General features: G+C 39.6%; 1 protein-coding gene across 2 annotated transcripts in view; it reads left to right on the top strand.

Annotated features, from left to right (window-relative positions):
* CDH13 (cadherin 13) overlaps nt 1-22,589 on the top strand; it is a 535,505-nt gene that overhangs the window by 232,883 nt on the left and 280,033 nt on the right. The gene's annotated exons all lie outside the window — the stretch shown is intronic.

The raw sequence follows: 22,589 nt of genomic DNA on the forward strand, positions 1-22,589 counted from the left end.
CAAACATAATATACTTTTCTGTCAATAAAAAAGCAGTTGAAAAAAGAGCATGTGCGTATAAATAGCACAGACATTTCTTTAAAATACTCCTTTACGCTTAACTTCATGGTTTATTGATACATTTAAATATCAGTCCGATGTGCTCACAAATCTAGAATTATTATTTATTTATTTTTTTTCACATATAAATACGTTAGAATACAGTAAAAGTGTCTAATGACTGAAAAAAATAAAATAAATAAACAGGAAACATGCATCCTTTAACAAAATACATCTGCATATGTATTCATAAATGTAACAATACACCCATTAAGCTTAACTATAATGCCTCCCCTCTAGGCCCATCAGCCACAGTTATCTATTAGTTTAGTTTTAATATATTTAAACGTATTGTATATTTACATCTTTAAGACTCAGTCTTGCTGCCTAACTAGTCTAGGTGTTTATTCTTTTTGAATTTATGCCAAGCCTCCCATCTTGTATTATGTTCCCTGATTCTCCCATTATTCAGAAAGTTAATATGTACAAGTATTTGGATTTTGTCAACTAGCTCGATCCATTGTTTTAACGGGGGGTGGTTGAGGGTGCCCCCAGTATCTTGAAATCAATATTTTAGCCAAATTTAATAGACTGATTAATAGGGAGCCTGTATAAGCCTATTGATTGATTTGTATTGTGGATCAGAATTAATGAAGGCAATGCGGTAAGCACATTATTTTCTATCTGGTTGATTGTATTTATCATTTTTTTCCCCAAAAAAAGGTTTTATTAGAAAGCATGTCCACCAGATATGTATATAAGTACCTTCTTCTTCTAAGCACCTCCAGCATCTATCCAAATTGTTTTTATGTATCTTATGAAGTACATATGGAACCTTATACCATCTAGATAAGAGCTTATACGAGTTATCTTGTATTCTAATAGATAGTGAACATTTATGGGTTATTTCAGCAATTTTGTGCCAATGTTCATCTGAAAATAATATGTCACAGTCTATTTCCCATTTCCTAATAAAGTAAGGTTTAGTCGTTAGGTCAATGTTACCCTTTCTTTAAAATTGTTGTATAACTAGTAGTAGGGTATGGTGTAAGTGAAATCTATTTTTTTAGATACCTTCTATCTTATCCTGGTGGGAAGGCCAAATTGTAACAAAGCGGAGTCATTAAATATTTTTTATTTTTTTATTTTTCAAATGATATTTTCATCTTTATTTATAGTCTTTAAAATTGTGTGAGTACATTCAGCCATTGGGTGAGATTTATCTACCAAAACTGGGAGTCATGTAACCAAGCTACCAAATTGAGAGGTATGTTAAATGCACTCTGTTCCAATTTAACCCAGGATTTAAATCCATTATTGCAATTTATTAGTCTGGAGATGTGTATTGCCCTATAATATTTCTCAATATCTGGGAGATCTAAAACTCCCCCTCTTTTCAATGTAATCATATATTTGAGACCTACTCTAATGTTTTAATTCTGGGGGCTTTATCTTTTTAAAAGTGAGTTTCTTGTACAAAACAAATATCAATTTGATGTTGCTTCAATTCCCTGAACATTAATGATCTCATTAGCGGAGAATTTAAACCATTAGCATTAACTGAAATTCATTGTTAATAAAATTGACTATGTAGTTGAACTACGAGTCATGATAACTTTTATATGGTGATGTTAAATAGTTGGCTGAAAATGACTTGTAGAGTCAGAGAAAAAGATATTCTGGGACAAACATAAACAAATCTTGAGAATTCTTCCCCCACAAAATTGGGTCTTTTGACACTCTAATGTCATGTGACCCCAACACAACCATTTTCATATTTACAAGAGTCTATTGGCACCCGTGGGTATAAACCAGTAAGCAAAAGGATGCGGGTGGGACTAAGGAGTCCCCCAGCACATTCACTCGCAGGAACCTTATATCTTATTTACATTAAATTCACCTATTAATAATAGTAGCTGACTGCTTAAAGGCTGGGGTAGAAGTAAAAATAAAATATATGATATATATGCAACATTAACCTTATGTTCTGTATGTCGAGGTTGTTATTAGAGGGTGTAAATGGCTTGTTATAAATTGTTGATCTAGGTCTGTAGATAATAAAATCCAACTTTTAAACTCACAGGTCTAGGTCCTCTCCAATATTTGTTTAAATCATAGTACTTTATAACATATAAATCTGCTCCCTTGATTTACTTTAAACAATAAGTCAGAAAGGTAAACGGGTATAGCAAGTACAGAAAACCATACGTTATTCGCTCAGTATGTAAAATCACATCTAAGTTTTTTTTTGTTTTTTGTTTTTTTCACAAACCTAGAATTAAATAGTTCCTGCTTCCACTCAGCAGGGGAAACGGTCATGCAGACAGGCCCAGAATTTCACCACCTTAATGGAACGCAGCACGAGCCACTTAGCTTCCGTTTGTAAATGTACTGGGCAGATGTTAAAATGAATTGGCCACACTTTAATGTTCCCCTTTGCTGATTTTTGAAAAGATGGTCGCTTGTAACAAAGATGCTTCGCTGTACTAAAGTAATCCCTAAGGACCATCACAACTTTGCATACTGCAGTGATATCACGTATCGAGACCTTACATTTTAAGTTTTCCTTCCCAGATAGAGACGGTGATCGAATAATATAAGAATAGTTTGATACACATATTGATTTTGGTACATCTGATTCCCTAACCAGAGCTTGTATTCTGATTCTGCTTGCTGTGCTGTAGTTTCCTGTCTTTACTGTGTCAATAGATGTATTTCTGCTTTCACCACTTGCCTTTCCTGAAACTAGGCCTCCATTCTATAAGAAATCGTATTTTCCATCATTAGAGTGCTTTTATGAAGCAGCATTGTATCACACTAAGCAGCCTCTCAGTAAAGTAGACTCTTGGAAATGCATGTCCTCAATGGTAGACATAATGAAAGTCTGATACAATTCTTGTGTTTTGAAAATAAATACATTTGTTTTTCTCCTTTCCTCATGTAATGGATGTAGGTAAAGGTGTATGTATCATCTTGGGAATGTAATGAACCTGTGGTTAAGATGCCATGTTATAGAACTCTTAAAATAAACATTTTGATTGTATTACTTCTAACATTTGCGAGAGCCACCACGAGTTTGATTTCCACTTGGCTATCAATGCCTGTTACAAATTTGAATCTATCTGGAACGGGTAGAACCAATGCATAAAAGACAGCTTTATGCAGCCACTGTCCGGGAATAAAGGGTCATCGTCATTGTCCTCCTAACCTACAACTTTGCTGAGCTGAACGTTTTGTGAGTTTGCTGACCTTGTCCACCAGGACAATTACATTTGTTCCTGGAGTAGTGAATAAAAACATTTAAAAAAAAAAAATAGAAACTTGTATGTGCCGTATATTAGGTAAATAGAGTGCAGGACTGGAACAGAACTGGGCTATAAAGAGAAATAAAAATGACCCCCTCTTAAAATATCTGTATATCTTCTGTTCTGTATGTTATTTTTATGAGCTATCATTTTTCTAGGTGTATATCTTTAAAATGTCTCATTCCTTGCACATAAAGAGTCCAAATGATAATGAGAAACTAATTAATAGGCTCAGGACAGAAAATGTAGACTATATAATAAATTGTGACCACTTCTATTTCCTTCCAATGTGCTTCTAACAAACCAATCAAAATGACCTTCATTTATTCATTAAGCAATCTATTCATGTCCTCGTCAGGTTATTTTAGAGAATAATTCTGATGTTCATTTCCAGCTTAATAAAATGTGGACTAGGTTCCACCTAATTCAGTTTAGATGGGTGCTCTAATGAATATTTCTTCTTTGTTTAGCCATGATTTGAATGCCAATAGTAATACTGACCGTTTCAGGGTGAACCAGCACGTGTCATTTAATGTGAGATACACTGGGTAGGGCTGGCTGCTACCTCTGCTTTTGACATATTTAGAAATGCATTCTAGTGTGTATTCGTCATCGGATGGTAGGTTGTAGATTTCTCCTCACTATTAATAGGTACCAACGAACAGTTAATATGGAGTTCATACTATGCTGAATGGATTCACTATGTCCTAGTTTGACAATGGAGCTACGCACTTGCTCAGGTCTAAATACGTATTTGCTAAATTCTACAATTTGGTTGAAAAAATCCTTCAGAGGTTCAGTATATTCTCTGAATGCTAAATTACTTTAGTAGAATCTATGTTCAGAAGGATCTCATTGCTGCAAAAAGATTCATTTGAAAATAGCTCAGTAAATATCAGCCAAGTTTCACAGCTACAACAATAAAGGGCAGCGCTAAGGCAAGAGTATGGTGTGGGCTGTGGATTTAGGTTTGGAATATTACCGTAGGGTAAGTTGGTTATTTAGTGAATAGATCCATATGCAGAGTATTTTACTATGACAATCACTTTCAACTGGTGTGACGCACCGCCTGGCACTCCGACTGGGTGCCTCCGCCAATCGATGCTTCCTAGTACTCCCGAGTACTTCCAAGCACTTCACCAGAGACCATAAGCACCATCATCCCCGCAGCCAACGTTACAGCTTGGTTGGGTTCTTGCTGTCCTCCACCCACCCTGGACCCAAGACCAGGATCCAGCTTCCAGTGGGTAGACCTCTCCTACTCCAGAGGGTATAGCAGGATAGCTCTTACAAGAGCTAGTGATTATAATCCAAGGGAATATAGTGATTTTAGCAATCCCCAGAGTGAATATAGCTGTTCCCTCTAAGCATGAGACATGGCTCTATGTTGAGGGTGAAAAGGAACTGTTTAATGGCAGCCACAACTGGCCTTATATGCAAGTCCCCATGCAAGGGGTTTTAAATAACATATTCCAGGAGCATTCCCCACTGGACCTGAGAGGGGACTGTGCCAAAGTACACACTGGAATTACATTGGCTCTCAGGTCCAGGACACTCCCACACAAAATAAGATAATCCCTCCCCTGTGTCTGGGAGATAATTGAGTCATGAACTGTACTAAACTCAATTATCTCCAGGCACAGAAAACCTAAATTTTACAATAACCCCCAACACACATGGAAACCCCACAAAAGTCATATCCCCTGGTAGCCTCGATCTGGGGGACCAATATATCCAAAAATCGCCCAGATCAGGTCAGGGGTTCGGGATTTCCGTGGGAGTCATAATTTTGACCGACCATGCACATGGTCCTATGCCCAAAACCATTCCAGAGAATCAGGGCTAACGGCCGGTCTCTCTTTCTGGAGTACAAAAGTACATAAATCACATGAACGGATCCTTTTAAAGTGCATTGCGCAAGGTATATTTCAGGGCCCATAGTCCTGAGGCAGGTGGCTGGCAAGCAGGCCCCTCCAGGAACCCGTGGAAAGATTCTGTTCGCCACAACTGGTTTTACTATTTCATCTCTTCAATGCAGACATGATACAGTCTCTGCTTCACTTTATTGCTTATAGTTCTAGGTCTGATCGATCATTCCCACAATTGTTTTTCCCCAATGATTCTATGTAATTTATTTACGTATATTAGTTTTTCAGATGCTCATGAAAATCAGCCCTGACGTACTGTTTTGCTGCATGCTTCCTCTCTGTGTAACAATGTAAACACACATCTTAATATCTGTTCATGCCATGTGTATCATTTATGTATTGGTCAAACCTTTACTTTGTGTGAATGTTTGCAACTCATCATTGTAGTTTTCAATAAACTGTGTAAAAAACTAAAAATAAAAAAAAAATAAGAGAAAAAGGTAGCAATATGCAATGTCAGTCTGCCGTTGCTAAGGCCAGTAAGGTTTTGTCATGTATAAATAGGGGCTTAAATCCTCGGGATGAAAATATAATTTTACCTCTTTATAAATCGCTGGTAAGACCACACCTTGAATATGCTGTGCAATTTTGGGCACCTGTTCTAAAGAAAGATATCATGGCACTAGAAAAAGTGCAGAGACGAGCTACAAAATTGATAAAAGGAATGGATCATTTTAGTTACGAAGCAAGGTTAAAAAATTGAAATCTCTTTAGTTTGGAAAAACGGCGCCTGAGAGGGGATATGATAACATTATACAAATATATTCGGGGCCAGTACAAACCTTCATCTGGAAATCTATTCATAAACAGGGCTATCATAGGACACGAGGTCACACATTTAGGCTGGAAGAAAGGAGATTTCATCTAAGGCAAAGAAAATGTTTTTTTTTACAGTAAGAGCAATAAGGATATGGAATTCTTTGCCTGAAGAGGTGGTTTTGTCAGAGTCTATACAGATGTTTAAACTGCAATTGGATAAATACTTGCAAAAACATAACATACAGGGATATAATTTCTAATTAGTGGGGTAATAGCTGCTTGATCCAAGGAAACATCTGACTGCTATTTTGGGGTCAAGAAGGAATTTTTTCCTAGTTTGTTGCAAAATTGGAAGCGCTTCAGACTGGGTTTTTTGCCTTTTTTTGGATCAACAGCCAAAGCATATGTGAGGAAGGCTGAACTTGATGGACGCAAGTCTCTTTTCAGCTATGTAACTATGTAAGAATATACCAGTTTTTCAAATTAGTAATGAAGCTGCAAATGACCGTTCTTGATCATTTTAAGGCTGGGGAAAAACTAGGTGGTGGCACAGGGCACATGATAGAGTTGAGATAATGTATCCAATATCCTTTACTTTCGGGGAGTCTGTTGAAAGAACATAGTAGACAAAAGAGCAGATTTTCATTTTACGTAATGACTTTTGTTCCCTGGTGCCAATCAAGTGATGTGAACTTCATCATTCAGAATGGGAATGTGTGCAAGGCTCTGTGTTGGAATGCCAGTGGCCAGACCCTAGTAATCGTTATCCCATGGTATCAATTTGGCCAGAGACACGTCCTGTGCATCCTCATCTTTTTCCCACAATCCAGAAAGCGTCTGTTTATGAAATGTCTTTCATATCTGTGTTGGAATGGTCTCCTAGCACATCTTACCCTTTGTACTGCTGTTTATTATCTTGTCAATGCTAATATGTTTGTTTGTTGTTGTATTAAGCATTCTGAGAAAGTAAGAAATGAGATGAAAATCTCTCCAGGCCCTTAAACAAGGTTTCAGAGCAGAACTAAGAGATATGATGGCCAGATAAGAGAGATTAGTAAGGAGAAGTGTTTGAAAGTATATAATCAGTTGGCTCCATAGATATTCACCATGCCCCTCTTCTTAATCTTCTTTTTTAACTCTCTATAAACGAGAATCTGGGTTCTGGTACAATGATGAGCTTGGGTCATTGTTTCAATTCCCTTCATTTGGCAGAACTTTAAACCCTTTCCATTCGTTTTGGCTCTGAGTGGGAAATGTGCATTATAGAGATAACATTCCCATTTTATATGTACTCAAACAATGTTTAAGGAATGCTAAATACTAATAAAAAAAAACACACTCTTAGAAATAGAACATTTATAAAACTACTGTTGCTTGCATTTGTTAAAGCCAAACTACTAGCCATGGAAAACCTCAGATCTCCCCTATGGACGTCTGTAAATAGAACAGATTGTAGTGCAAAATGTCCCAGACTGCTGGGGTTTATCTAGTGCTCATCCAGTTATTTTTGTCATGTTCCCAAAATATTTGTCTCTGTGGAACTGACTTACCACACATGTCTGATCAGCCAATTTCTAGATTACGGTGGTTTCTCGCTCGTTTTATGAATCTTATTTTTTCTCTCTAGTGAGATTCTCTTATGCTGTTAGATTAAACCCGATTGCATTGTCCCTTCACATTCTGGATACTAGAACCATAACGGAGGATGATGGGGTCATTGTATAGCCCAATGTGTTAAAGTGAACTGGTCAGTTATTCATTATTTTAGTGAATATAGTTTTTTTGTTTGGTTTTGTTTTTATTTTTATTTTTTATTTAGCAATCGCAGAACATACAAAATGCAGAATATAAATCAGGGAATACATTTTAGTCTTATTCACTAAACTGTGAAATGTCTGCAATACTCCAGAGAATTCACCTGGGAGCATGCTTGACTTATATATCCAGTGAGACTGATGCAATTCCCTGCTGAACTCCTAGAGTGTATGGTTCACTTATTAATCCAAATCATTTTATGAACAACTTCAGCCAGGGCAAAATTGTAATATTGTTTATTGCCTTTGCTTGACATTTTTCTGGCTTCCACCATCAGTGTTGTCTGATGGGAAATGTAGTCTTTCTGGGCGATGTGCAATAGACACATATGGCTCGGCCTCCAAAGCATTCTGTATCAATAGGTATCTGTGTTATGCTATACTTTGTTTTCGTTGTGTTTCGCCCACTGCGAACTCTACTGGTACTCTACACTCGTCTACCAGTCTTTCCATTTAAGCGTTTAGTCTGAGCCCGCTCTGTGACCATTTTAGCAGGGATTGTAAAGCAGGGCATGTTTACAGCAGTGCGCCTATACTGACATGTCCATTAATGTTAGAAACACACTAATTACATATGTAGGACAAACATAGTCACATCACACGCGCAATACACATGGCTTTATGATATCGATGGTGTGGGTAGTTACTTTGTATTTGCCATTGTTTGCTGGTCATGTCAGCACGATATATGTAGACCTTTCTAAGACCATAAAGAACTGTAAGTGGAAATTACAGTAATTGGACTCTTGAATTAAAGGTCTGATACATTCAGAAGGAATGTATTATTTGATAAGCTGCAGTAACACTAAGGGAAATAAACAGTGCACTAAACAGCACAATCTGATGGTTTCTGTGTCTCTTTCTCTATGTATATATATATATATTAAAAATGCTCTCTCTTTCTCTCTCTATATATTACAAATGCTCTCTCTATATATATTAAAATGTCCTCTCTCTCTATATATATATCTATATATATATATATTAAAAATGCTCTCTCTTTCTCTCTCTCTATATATTACAAATGCTCTCTCTATATATATTAAAATGTTCTCTCTCTCTATATATATATATTAAAATGTTCTCTCTCTCTCTCTCTCTCTCTCTCTCTATATATATATATATATATCTATATATATATATATTAAAATGTCCCCTCTCTCTATATATATATATATTAAAATGTTCTCTCTCTCTCTATATATATATATATATTAAAATGTTCTCTCTCTCTCTCTCTCTATATATATATATATCTATATATATATATTAAAATGTTCTCTCTCTCTATATATATATATTAAAATGTTCTCTCTCTCTCTCTCTATATATATATATATATATATATCTATATATATATTTATTAAAATGTTCTCTCTCTCTCCATATATATATATATTAAAATGTTCTCTCTCTCTATATATATATATATATATATTACAAATGCTCGCTCGTTCTCGCTTTCCTTTAATAACTGAGCCCGCATATAGTAAGTGGAGAGGAAGCTCACAGCATTACATAAAGTGCTCACAACATGAAATGGAGGAAGAGGGCACCATGATCCTCTGCCAATATGTATCTGGAGATTGTGTGTTTATAAACTGATAGTTTACTGGAATTGTCACCGGTAAGAGCATGTGCCGGCTCTGCTGAGAGTGGATTTAATGGAAATCCAGAAGTGTCAATAGAGGTTTATTAGTTATCCAGATGTGTGCACTCTGCATTTGTAACCATTATACCTTCTCATACCTCTCAAGGTGGCTAGATCCAGCGATACCGTCCTGATTCCAGGAGGATGGTTGCACCATCCATAGTTTTCGTAAATGTTTTCACAGCCATTTGGAAGCCATTTCAGGGCACTGCAGACTATTTCTTCTCATGCAAGCACCCTTCTGCAGAGCTACACACGTGTGGCAGATTGGTAGGCTGTGTCATGTGCTCCGTAGAGATATTTCACCATTTTTTTTGTGGGGGCAGGGGGGGGGGGGGTTGGGGGGGAGGGGGGGTGGAGGGCTGTGCTTAAGTTTGCACTCTCACTGATTGCACCTCAGCACCTTCTGCCCAGCCACCCATAAGTCATTTCCCCCTACTATTACAGAAACAATACAATTCGCTTGTGATTTTATTCACTTTATTTCAGAACGTTATCTCCCTGGTACCATCAGGGTGGGTAATATATTATTAGTAAATCACATTTTATTTTTTATCACTGTCAAGGTACACGGTTTAAACTTAGACCATGCTTTCAGGGCTATTTCTAATTAATCCATAAATATAATTAATAAAATCCAACCAACAGGCTCCTGTTATAAACAGAATTATTTAAGCTTTGCTTTCTTTTTCTTTACCAAAAGTTCTAATTTAATATTTATTGCTGCCGGATCAAGTCCTGAAGATTCATTAGCAAGAAACACTTTCTAAGATGTTTTGATAGCAATAGGAAATTCAGACTTTCAACAACGGAGCTTTGGTTTAATGAAAAATGGCTTTGTACCCTCCATCCCTTCCTTTAAAGGTTATTACAAACTAATGGGATTTTCTGTGTTCTTGCTTACCCCTTGAGTATCTGACTTTTGAAAACACATCACTCAACATTTCACACTTGGGTTTAGGGGGGAAATCTAGGCTTCGAGTATTAATTAAGATCGGCAGGTGTGATGTTTTTTCTTAATCTATGGTGTGCCGGAAGCTGGCAAACCACAGTCAGTTCCAAAATAGCAAATATAGGATAAAGGCTCGGGGTTATAGTGTGACACTCACTGCATCCTTCCAGCACTTTGAACTCAGCAGAGGTCTGTCAATGGATTAACTCCTTCATAATCTTAGATTTAATGTACAGACTGCTGTCCAATGTGACAAAAACAATCCCAAAGCCTTCATTTATTCATACTATACTGAAATACAATACAGATTATATGGTAATGCAATATTTCAATAGCGTGGAAGAATATTAGTCTATATAGGTATTTGCAAGGGAGGTGGGAAACCTTTTTAGAAATACATCTTCCTCAATATGCAATCCGATTATGAGATTTGTTTATAATACCCACATACATGTAATGTGTACCATACAGGGAATGCATGCTGCTTTCACAACCTGCAAAGAATACCTGTAGTTCACTTAGTGCTCGGAGTTCTGGAATGTGTTCATAAAAGTTGACCTTCAAACATAGCTTTACTTTACCCCAATAAATGTGTTTTCTTCTGCTGAATGAAAACCAGCTCCGAAGCCAAGTGAGGATCATTCATACACTAAATTATGTTTAAATTAGCACAAGTGTATATGTGGGGAGAGAGGAGACTAATAGACTCTCCATATAGCTCCACTGTCAGTTTTCAGAGGTTGTTGCCATTGTATTGCCAGGAATATCAAAGCAGCACAAGAATCCCATTTGATCCCTTTTACTGCTTTATTGAATGAGGAGAAATAAAACACTTCTTTGTGGTTCTGGAAGGAATGGAAAGGGTACATTGGTTTCACAAGGTAAAAGATAAATCACATTAAGACTGTTCTTGCCTGAGGCTCTAGAAGCTCCTTGTGTTACCTTCACAAGGAAAGTAACTCTTGCTGATCTACAAAAGGCCAAGCAATGCGTATTAACATCTCTCTGTATTGTTCACATTATATATTCAGGCAGGGGTTATATCCAATGCCCTACTGGAGATCTCATCTTCAAACCCTATAATAAATGTCGCAAGGAACATCTCTGTATACGATTAACAGGTTTTAGTACAGTGGCTTCATGTAAACACGTAACATCGTAAACTATTGAAACTGAAATATGAAATTGTGACACTTAGCTGTTACCTGTGCCTCTAGCCTGAACATGTTGACTACAAACCTGTGTCTCAACGCTGAACTTTTGCCTGTTGGTTGACTACAAAGTTTTTCTCCCAGATCAATCCTGATGTGAAATTCACAGTTTTAGAGGGGCAGTACATGGGCTAAATTACATCTGCATTATTGATCCAGTCTGATCATTCAAAGGGGGTCATTTACCTATGTTGAGTGGGTACTACTCCTCTTAGATGTCACAGTAATAGTTAAAAGTGAACGCACAGTGAATAAACACAAACTCTTCATTCGAACATTAGCCATCATCATGACTAAACTTCACCAGGTATCCTTGGATGGATGTGTCAAAAACCCTGAATTGTTTGCAAGAGATGTTGTCCAGTTTATATTTTCAACTGAATATTAATTCATGGCTTAAGAGGAGGTGAAAAAAACAGAGTGACAAAGTGCATGTGTTCCAATTAGATATTGCAAACACATCTTATATTCTGTCATGCTGTACAAACTCAAGGGTTATTGTTATTCCAACTAAAAAAACGTTTTCAGTAACCCTTCCTATAGTAGTAATCCCCGAGAGCAAGGCAGGGGAGCTGAGGGCACGGCATGGCATGTAAGGGGGAGTGTGTGGAAGACTTATGCTGTCTGGTACGAATATGCTGTGTGTGTTGGTGTCAGGTGCTGCTAAATTTGCACAGAATTCACAGTAGCCAGCCTGCAACTCTTGTTCTGCACTGGCTAATGATGCTTTATTAATGCAGCCATAAATTGAGCTACACCTCCAGCAGCAGAGAGGTTAAGCAAAGCAAAACACTGCAAGCGACTATAACCACTGCATATCACTGAATTGGTCATGGTGTTTAGACTAACTCTTTAAGAATACAATACAAAAAAAATAAAAAAAATAAACTCAGGTTTGCACATCACAGACCTAGTAGACTAGCAATGGCTGCTTTTCCGTTGATCTCTTTATTCGTCTTTCTGTCTGCCTTTCTCTTTTTGTCTTTCTGTCTATCCGTTCAAAAAAAAAAAACTGAAATGAAGAAAACATTGATATTTAGTCCACTTTATAAACATCAATTATTTTACCACTTTTATTGTTCATTTATTGCTAAAACAAGATACTTGTGCAAATTGTGATGTACTGTGTAATTCATTTCTGCATAAAATGTACAAGCAAAGACCTTCCTGAAAGCTATATTCAGGGAAGGGTAATGAGGAATTGAAGTTCTAAAAATAAAGAATACCTCTAGATAAGCTGAGGTCCATCCTTGAAATGACAGCTCCTTGCTTTGCCGGGTTATGAATTTATACTTTTATAGGAAAGTAATACATTTCGGTGGATAGAATCATTTCTGAAAGCTCCTGTCTCACATGAGCTGCATGAATACTCATTATCACCCATCTCCTTATGTGATGAGTGAGTGTCAAACACATAAGATATTACCGTGACATTTCTCTAAAATGAGGAGTGGTTGAGCGGAAAAGGCTAATCCAAATATCCAGAGTTATATTTACCCTATATTTAAGTTTGTGTATAAACAGAACTCCTAAAAACAACAGAAAATATTTTCAAGTGGTGCAAAAGTGTGCGCATGTATGGGGATATGCATGTGTGTATGCAGTGTAGGCGAGCATGTGTGATTTAGTATGTGTAGGTACCTGTTTGTATACAGTATATATGTGTTTTTTTTATGGCTATAACATTGTGTGGTCTGATACATTATCTTCCTGTTAATATATTTTCCTCTTGTAAACTGGAAGAATCTCAGAATGAATAGGAAGAATCTCAGGATCATTTAGTCTTATGCTGCCATCTTCATATTCTATACTGCTGTCCTCTCCTGGAACTCGGTTGCTCATCTTTTTACTCCTAGCAGATTCATACAACGGTTCAGAGCCAAAAAATACAATTAAATTGTGTAACTATTAACTCGATTTATTATTTGGATAAGCTATGCAAACTATTAAAATATTCAAAGATATATCATATATAAAAACATATTACAAAATTAAAATATCTTCCATAATATTTTATCATTTTAAATGCTTATCCAAAAATATTACAGCATTTGAAACTCTTATCCAACAAAATTAAATCATTGCCTATACTGGTTTGAATTTCCTGCAATCCTACATGTATCTCAATGAAGCATTCCACTTGGTACTAAGGATGATGATCTCCTGAGTGCATATTCCAAAATATACACCCAGTGAGATATTCTGCACTAGACATTGTGGGGCATTTATTCATTTATGGAAATGGTGGGGCAAAATTGTGAAGGTGGCGAATTTGCTACGAAAAGCAGTGGAATGCTCCGGCTAGATTGTTTGGTTTCCGTAAGGATTGCTTTACTTTTGGTATTTTTAGCCTACTTTTGGAAGTCCCTCTCTTCCCTGCTGATTTGTATTTCTTTATTGAGAGTTTCCTCAGCATAATATATGACATTACATGTGCTTACTTCCCCAGTCATGGCCAGCCATGTATTTAGAGGATAATTTGGTAATTTTAAAGGATATAACAAACTTATATTTTTGCCTTAGGGACCATATGGATTTAAGGTTTAATATTTTGAAAAGGGTCAAGGATGCCCATTTAAATATTGGATATTTGAAGTCAAGTAATAATATACAGTGTTTCAGTCTTCTTTTGATAAAGAATAGCAGGTGTCTTCTATGTATTTTTTAATAGATTGAATATGCCCAATATTTATCTTTTCAATATTGGTATTTATATAAATTGTTTAAGCCTTAATAGACTTTTGCCAGTAGATATTTCTGACTCAAAATTGTGAAAATACTAAAAACAGATCCACGCTGATGCCCTATATGACTCGTAAATTAACAAAGGAGTGCAAGGGGGTGGTTGGGCAGCATGCCGAGTCTGCTGCTTTCCTGTGTCATCCAACACTGACTCCTCATAAGGGTCATTTAGGTTTACGCCTGTTGCGGTTTGCTGGGCTTCAGCTCCCAATTCTTTCAAGCTTTCTCACATTTTTAATATTTTTTTTTAGGTTTGCTGGGATAAGGATTCAGCTACAATTACCTTAAATGATCAAACTTCTAATTTGTACATGCTCTTCCACTGAAGGCTGGCTTGTTGTCTGTGCATCCAGACCACTGTGAAGGCTACTGATTAAGCCTCTTGTGCAGCCTGGGTCTTCTCTTTGAAACCTGAGCCTTGTGCTGACGATGCTGCAATATGCTGCTTTTACACATTTGCATTCATTGTATTTGCAGTTGTTAACCTGGAATATGTAATATGTAATTTCTGGAATATGGAATATGTAATTTCTGCTGACAGCTCTCTCTGCCAGGAGGGTTTCTGAACTTTTTGGCTCACCTACAAGCTCCCTATGTTTATGTTTCAGAAGGGCCACACATTTTCTGAGGAATGCTTCTTTTTCCCAAGGTGGGCCTCCTCCACAAATAATACCAAGGAGAATGTTCATCCTTTTGTCCTTCAACTGTGAATGACCAGGAGATATTTATTTTGCATCATTTGGATGTTTTTTTATGCCCTTAAGTATTAGGTGGGGCCTCTAGTCTCCATATGAACTATTCTTCTCTCTTTTTTTTATTGTTTTTTTTTTTTATCCTCTTTGTGTCAAAAAGTTAATTTGCTCAAGTAATTTGGATAACAAGCCTCCGTCATTGTTCATTCTACTTGGGTGGTCTCACTCTCTACCTTGTGGACCGTTCACCATGAGGCATCTTTAGAACAAAATCTGCAATGCAACCACTTGGTCCTCCTTGTATACATTTCTCAAATGTTATCTTGCTGATGTTCTATGACCCATTGATGCTTGCTTTGGCAGGTAGGATCTGTATGTGTTCCCATTTTGTTACTCTTACCACCCACCCAATATTTCGAGTTGACCTCACATCCTGCTTGGTTTAGGTATAACATCCTATATGTCATGGTGTCACGGCTTACCTAGGTGGGAGTCCAGTGTGCAGAGATATGCTCACCCTTGCAATTAAACACAGGCCAAGGTGGTCAGGGAAGAACTTACCTGGCCTGTGAGTCTGTGCACGGGGGCTGTTCAGGATAACCAGGTCGAAGTACAGACAAGGACTAGAGCAGGAGAATCGTTGTGGGTAAGCCAGTGGTCAGAGGATGCCAGAATTCAGGATAAACGAGTAGAGAGCCGAGGTCAGAGGATGACAGAAGTCAGGGTACAACGAAATAACAATCCAAGGTCAGGAGAACACGGAACAGCAATACTCGAACCAGAGTCAATGAACTGACACTGCCCTTAGGGAGGGGCAGTGTCTTATACCTTGTTAATTGGGTATCAGATTCAGCTGGAGAGTTACTGACAGGTCTGAGCCTGGTGAAGTCCAGCCCCCTAGTGCTGCAGGCAATTCAAGAATAAACAGGAGTTATCCAAAGTCCTGAAATGGCTCAGAGGTAACATATCAGGATACAGTCCAGAAGAACCACGGTTCAAATCCCCTGTTGGCCGCTTCTGGGGTGACCACGTCTGGCAGTCGGGATGTCACGGTGGCGATCATGACAATACCTCCCCCTTAAGAATGCACTCTGGGCGTTACTAGGATGTTCTTCATTGTTTTTTAGATTGGAAATACCTTCCTCCTCCAAGAGATCAAAGATATCCTCTGGCAGGAGGTACATATGCCCATAATCATCCATGCCATCAGTTTGTCCTTCTTCCAGATCATTGGGAAACACAGCACCTACTGTAGCCTTTGCTCTAGTCGTTCTCACAGGAGAGGCGTTCGCAGCTTCCTCAAACACATCTAGATCCTGTTTGCATACAACTGTGACATTAGAGGCATACGTGCTGTCAGGTGGTAGAACATTTTTGGCCAGGCATGAAGTGGTGATGGTGCTTGCTTGAACAGTAGTTTCTTCAAGAAGAGGTACAGATGTTTCTGGAGCAGGAGGTAGAGATTCTTCGGGGGTACTGGTAGCTGATTCTAGAGAAACACAGATTGTATTAACTACCGTGGTCTGAGTACTCTTATGTGTCACGGAGCGTGGACCAGACTGACAGCGACTTTGGCGTTTCTCAGGCAGAGGTGCAGACTTGGCCGGATGGGTATGCATAACCCCAACTTGAACGGTTTCTGGCCGATGTGGGCGAATTGGGCAGAGTGAGATAAAGTGCCCTCTTTCACCACAGTAAAAACAAAGGCCATGATTTCTCCGCCAGTCTCTTTCTTCACTAGTCACCTTGAGCAGTCCACAGTCACTAGTCACCTTGAACAGTCCAGAAGAACCACGGTTCAAATCCCCTGTTGGCCGCTTCTGGGGTGACCACGTCTGGCAGTCGGGATGTCACGGTGGCGATCATGACACATGGCTTCTGGGCTCTTGCCATCCCCACCCATGGTAGAAAAACAAAGTTTGTGTCTGTCATTGGATTGCAGTGCCTTAACTCGTGCTTCAACTGCCATACTCGTTCTGTTGTTTCTTTCGACTGCGTCTTCTCTTGTGCTTAGTTTGTAGAACTGAGGATTCTAAAGGAGGGGCTAGAGAGGGAGTAACATGTTGAAGTGATGCATCATGGTTGTTTCTACCTTATTCATTTGAGAGGGCATTTTTATGAAATGTGTCATAACCCGCAGACTCTCATAATTTGGAAGGAAATTAAAAGACACAAGTTTTGTTTTATTAGACACAAATAAAACTCAATTTTTACAACATTTTTTGTTAAGTCCACAGATAGATGATGTAACTATATCAAAGCTAATTTATTGAAGTCTCTAAATGAGAAGACGTGTGACTGCTTCTCTAGTCACTAGTAATGAGCTCTGAAAGGCCCACATCAGAGATATTGTAAATGCTCCTTGTGACAAATCAATATGTTTACTGCATTCCTGCCTATTCCCATGACAAGGTATAATGAAGTTTCTCCGCTAAGAGTAATGTAGCCTGTTACCAGACACGGGACCGTCATTTATTTAAATTTTTCAATGGTAGAAAAATTAATTAGACGGAGCAATTTCAGTCAGGCTGAAGAGATTGACTCTTTCTTTGCAAAGAGTTCATAAACATTTTCTTGTTCAAATGTGGTAAGCTGTGATAAACTATAGTATATGTATGAGTAATGGGAGATGCACACACTAGTATGGACTAATTCCACTGGGGGCTCCAGGAGTGGAAGGGAAAGTTCAGAATAAACCCCAGGCACACCCAGTAATTTCCTCGGATGCGCAGACTTTATTAAGGTACAGAGCATATGTTTCAACCATCCAATGGATGGAACATTACAATTAAATACTTAATTTTAGATAAATTAATAACAATCCTTACTGCATTAGGTAAAGAGCTTATCTTGCTCTTTATCATTTTTGTCTCCATGGCTATCATAATTTCTGGCCACCAGATGTGATGTCACTCCAGGACAGGTTTCAGCTAATTGTGCCTTTTTATCTTTTTTTTTTGTTCAATTTCGGTATAGCCGTTTTATGGAGAGATGGGTTCTGGAGCTCGGCCTTTTGTTCCCCAAGTTATACTGAAGTTTATTTTATTTTTGTGGGTCGTTCTGCGTTCTGTGACATTATGATGCTTTGCACGTGTGGAGCTTGCAATAGTATCCTCGGGCTTGCCAATCCTGAGCTCTCTACCGAATGGTTTTTAATTTAACAATAATTAATTGTTTCATTGGGATTTCCTATGCTATATATACAAGGGTATTGTTTGAGTTTATTTGGCTTGGCAAAGGCCCATTGGATGGACAAAATGTTATGCTATTTTCCTAAATAAACTATAATGTAGTCTTTTATTTTAGCGATAACTTATTAATATTGGGGGGACTCAATATCTACAATGTGTTCATTTTGTTGCTACAATTGCTTCAAATAAGAGCAACCCCTCCAAAAAATATATAAATAAATAAACAAATAACAAAACCTATTATTATTATTATTATTATTTATTATTTATATAGCGCCAACAGATTCGGCAGCGCCTTTCAGTGGGTGGACGAGCAAACATGTAGTTGTAACCAGACAAGTTGGACACACAGGAACAAAGGGGTTAAGGGCCTTCTCAATGAGCTTGCATGTTAGAGTGAGTGGGGTGTAGTGACACAGTAACAGAGGGGTTGAGACCCTGCCCAATGAGCTTACATGTTAGAGGGAGAGGGGTATAGTGACACAGTAACAGAGGGATTGAGGGCCCTGCTCAGTGAGTTTACATGTTAGAGGGAGGTGGGTATAGTGACACAGTAACAGAGGGATTGAGGGCCCTGCTCAGTCAGTTTTGAATCAATGCATCTCTATGAGGAAAATGCAGTGTCTCCATGCAGAGCGTGGGGACGCTGAACGTCAGGGCTGCTTTTTCGGCAGCACTGACCCAGGAAGCACCTTCAGTGGCCATCTAAGGAGTTGCCACTTGGAGGTGTCCCTAGGGGCAATGAAAATGCTGCCTTTTCTCTGAAAAGGCAGTGTTTACATGAAAAATGCCCAAAGGGAGCTATTATACTCACCAGAACAACTACATTAAGCTATAGATGTTCTGGTGACTATAGTGTCCCTTTAATGTCATATTTGTGAATCGGAATGTGAATGCTCAGAGTTGTATGACTCACTATGTGATTGTGTGAAGCCTGATGTCAGTTCTAGGATTGTGTGAAGTTAGTGGGGAGTGCCAGGGCCGCCATCAGAAATTTTGGGGCCCCTAACACAACTCAAGGTCTGGGCCCCCCTTCAAGCCCGCCCACAGGGCCCGCCTCCAAATCCTGCTCACAGGAATACACACACACACTAACAGATACAAATACTGAAACAGACATACACACATGCATATGGAGATACTGACACACACACACACACACATATACATGCAGACATACATACTGACAAACATACATATACATACACATACTGCATACTGATATATACATACATACTGACAGGCATACATACATACATACATACATACATACATACACACACACACACGCACACACTGGCAAACATACATACATACACTGGCATACATACATATATATACAACGGCATGCACACATACACTGGCATACATACACTGGCATACACACATATATACACTGGCATACACCCATACACTGGCATACATACACTGGCATACACTGGCATACATACACTGGCATACATACACTGGCATACATACACACATACACTGGCATACATACACTGGCATACATACACACATACACTGGCATACATACACTGGCATACACACACTGGCATGCATACACACATACACTGGCATACACACATACACTGGCATACATACACACATACACTGGCATAAACACAAACAATGGCATACATACACTGGCATACATACACACACTGGCATACATGCACACATACACTGGCATACACACATACACTGGCATACATGCACTGGCATACATACACACATACACTGGCATACACACACTGGCATGCATACACACATACACTGGCATACACACACACTGGCATACATGCACTGGCATGAATACACACATACACTGGCATGCATACACTGGCATGCATACATACACTGACATACACACACTGGCATACACACACACATACACTGGCATACATACACACATACACTGACATACGTACATACACTGGCATACATACACACACACACACTGGCATACATACATATATACACTGGCATACATACATACACACACCTCATTTTCAGCCACCCTCCTCTCTTCCTTACCATTTCGTCACAGGAGGGTGGCTGGGGATAATGTGAGTCGGCTGCCTCTCCTTGCGGCCTTTCTCGCCTCCTTCCCGCACGGAGTAAACTGGGAGGAAGTGACCAGCTTTCCGGCTGTATTTTTTTTTTTTTTTAAAAGGTGCCCGGTCACGCTATTACAGCGCTGACCGGGCCCCTGAAGATAATAGGGCCCATTGGATGGCCCTAAATGCTTGGGCCCACCTGATGCACCGGCGGCAGTTCCGCTGATACATGTGGGGCCCGGACGGCCGGGCCCCCCACGACCGCCGGGCCCGTGACAATTGTCACGGTTGTCATGCCCTGATGGCGGCCCTGGGGAGTGCTAGGATTGTGTGAAGCTGCGGGGAGCTCTAGGATTGTTTGAAGTTAGTCGGGAGTGCTAGGATTGTGTAAAGCTGGGGGAGTGCTAGGATTGTGTGAAGCTGGGGGGAGTGCAGGGCCGTCTTTAAATTTGATTGGACCCTGGGCAAGCATTTACTTGGGCCCCCCTGACTACATATAGATACACACAAATGCACTACTTGACACACATGCAGATACACACTGACCGCATATAGATACACACAAGAACATACAGATACACACAGACACACACACACACAAACACTGACATACATGCAGATACAAAGGTACACACACTGACTACATATAGATACACTGACACACATACAGACACACAAATACACACAAATACACTACCTGACACACATGCAGATACACACTGACCGCATAGATACACACAAGAACATACAGATACACACAGACACACACACACACAAACACTGACATACATGCAGATACAAAGGTACACACACTGACTACATATAGATACACTGACACACATACAGACACACAAATACACACAAATACACTACCTGACACACATGCAGATACACACTTACCGCATATAGATACACACAAGAACATACAGATACACACAGACACACACACACACAAACACTGACATACATGCAGATACAAAGGTACACACACTGACTACATATAGATACACCGACACACACACTGACACACATACAGACACACAGATACACAACCTGACACATGCAGATATACAGATACAAACACTGACACATACAGATATACAGATACAGAGACACATTCTGACAGACGTACTGACACAGACAGCCATACTGAAACACACATACACAAAGACATACTGAACCACACAGACACTGACGTACTCACACACACAGACATACAGATACACTGACAGACATACTGGCACATATACACACAGACAGATGGACATACTGAAACACACAGACACTGACAGACATATTGACAAACACAGACATACAGAACCACACTGACACTGACAGACTCACACATAGACATTCTGTCACACATACACACATACTGGAACACACAGACACTGACAGACATACACACATACAGACATTTTGACACTCACAGGCAGCCATACTGAAACACACATACATACTGAACCACAGAGACACTGACAGACACACGCACACACAGACATACTGACACACTGACAGACATTCTGGCACACATACACATAGACAGACAGACATACTGAAACACACATACACACAGACACTGACAGACTCACACACACACAGACATACTGGCACACCAGCAGACATACACACATACATATATACCGACACACTAATTTTTACACTCATGCAAAATTTGCTAACCACCCTCCAGTTTCTTACCTTTTCCTGGAGGGTGGCTTCCCTGGGGTCCAGTGGGCTGGCTGGGGTGGCTGGGAGTTGAGATCTCGCTCTCTCCCGGCCTGGCCCCCTCCAGAACAGCTGATCCTCCTTCCTCCGCGCGGCTCCTTTTTCTGTGGGAGGAAGTGACGCGCGGCTGTCACTTCCTCCCAGCCGGCTGCCGAAAAGCAAGGGCCCGGTCGCGCTGTTAAAGCGCCACAGCGCCCGACCGGGCCCCTGCTGACACAGGCCCACCGGGTGGCCCTAAGTGCATGGGCCACCCGGTGAGCCCCCATAGTTTGCGGGCAGAGGGCAAAAGGAGCAGCTGTCTTGGGCCCCCCAGCAGGGACAGGGCCCGGGGCAGCTGCCCCGTTTGCCCCGCGTTAAAGACGGCCCTGGGGGAGTGCTAGGATTGTGTAAAGCTGGGGGAGTGCTAGGATTGTGTGAAGCTGGGGGGAGTGCTAGGATTGTGTGAAGCTGGGGGGAGTGCTAGGATTGTGTGAAGCTGGGGGGAGTGCTAGGATTGTGTAAAGCTGGGGGGAGTGCT

This window comes from Pelobates fuscus, chromosome 12 (genome assembly GCF_036172605.1).
Source record: "Pelobates fuscus isolate aPelFus1 chromosome 12, aPelFus1.pri, whole genome shotgun sequence".
NCBI classification, from domain to species: domain Eukaryota; kingdom Metazoa; phylum Chordata; class Amphibia; order Anura; family Pelobatidae; genus Pelobates; species Pelobates fuscus.